General features: G+C 42.5%; 1 non-coding gene across 1 annotated transcript; it reads left to right on the plus strand.

Annotated features, from left to right (window-relative positions):
• The first annotated feature begins 1,214 nt into the window (after window positions 1-1,214).
• On the plus strand, window positions 1,215-1,322 carry LOC130937862 (small nucleolar RNA R71). The gene has a single exon (XR_009069056.1). It is a non-coding gene; the product is annotated as a small nucleolar RNA R71 (small nucleolar RNA).
• Window positions 1,323-1,528: the final 206 nt, after the last annotated feature.

The raw sequence follows: 1,528 nt of genomic DNA on the forward strand, positions 1-1,528 counted from the left end.
TCCATTACAGAGAGAGGCATGAGGTTTACACTTGACCCTAAGTCACACAGCGCCTTCTTGAAGGTCATGGTGCCTATGGTACAAGGTACTAAAAACTTCCCAGGATCTTGTCTCTTTTGAGGTAATTTCTGCCTAGACAAGTCATCCAGTTCTTTGGTGAGCAAAGGGGGTTCATCCTCCCAAGTCTCATTTCCAAATAACATGTCATTTAGCTTCATGATTGCTCCAAGGTATTTAGCAACTTGCTCTTCAGTGACATACTCATCCTCTTCAGAGGAGGAATACTCATCAGAGCTCATGAAAGGAAGAAGTAAGTCCAATGGAATCTCTATGGTCTCATTTTGAGCCTCAGATTCCCATGGTTCCTCATTAGGGAACTCATTGGAGGTCAGTGCACGCCCATTGAGGTCTTCCTCAGTGGCGTTAACTTCCTCTCCTTCCTCTCCAAATTCGGCCATGTTGATGGCCTTGCACTCTCCTTTTGGATTTTCTTCTGTATTGCTTGGGAGAGTACTAGGAGGGAGTTCAGTAATTCTCTTGCTCAGCTGTCCCACTTGTGCCTCCAAATTCCTAATGGAGGACCTTGTTTCAGTCATGAAACTTTGAGTGGTTTTGATTAGATCAGAGACCATGGTTGCTAAGTCAGAGGGGTTCTGCTTAGAATTCTCTGTCTGTTGCTGAGAAGATGATGGAAAAGGCTTGCCATTGCTAAACCTGTTTCTTCCACCATTATTGTTGAAACCTTGTTGAGGTCTCTCTTGATTCTTCCATGAGAAATTTGGGTGATTTCTCCATGAAGAATTATAGGTGTTTCCATAGGGTTCTCCTAGGTAATTCACCTCTTCCATTGAAGGGTTCTCAGGATCATAAGCTTCTTCTTCAGATGAAGCATCCTTAGTACTGCTTGGTGCATTTTGCATTCCAGACAGACTTTGAGAAATCAAATTGACTTGTTGAGTCAATATCTTGTTCTGAGCCAAAATGGCATTCAGAGTATCAATCTCAAGAACTCCTTTCTTCTGACTTGTCCCATTGTTCACAGGATTTCTTTCAGAAGTGTACATGAATTGGTTATTTGCAACCATTTCAATGAGCTCTTGAGCCTCTGTAGGCGTCTTCTTCAGATGAAGAGATCCTCCAGCAGAGCTATCCAAAGACATCTTGGATAGTTCAGAGAGACCATCATAGAAAATACCTATGATGCTCCATTCAGAAAGCATGTCTGAGGGACACTTTCTGATTAATTGTTTGTATCTTTCCCAAGCTTCATAGAGGGATTCACCATCCTTCTGTCTGAAGGTTTGGACTTCCACTCTAAGCTTACTCAATTTTTGAGGTGGAAAGAACTTTGCCAAGAAGGCATTGACTAGCTTTTCCCAAGAGTCCAGGCTTTCTTTAGGTTGAGAGTCCAACCATATTCTAGCTTTGTCTCTTACAGCAAAAGGGAATAGCATCAGTCTGTAGACCTCAGGGTCAACCCCATTAGTCTTGACTGTGTCACAGATTTGCAAGAACTCAACTAAAAACT

Source organism: Arachis stenosperma, chromosome 6, assembly GCF_014773155.1.
Source record: "Arachis stenosperma cultivar V10309 chromosome 6, arast.V10309.gnm1.PFL2, whole genome shotgun sequence".
NCBI lineage: Eukaryota > Viridiplantae > Streptophyta > Magnoliopsida > Fabales > Fabaceae > Arachis > Arachis stenosperma.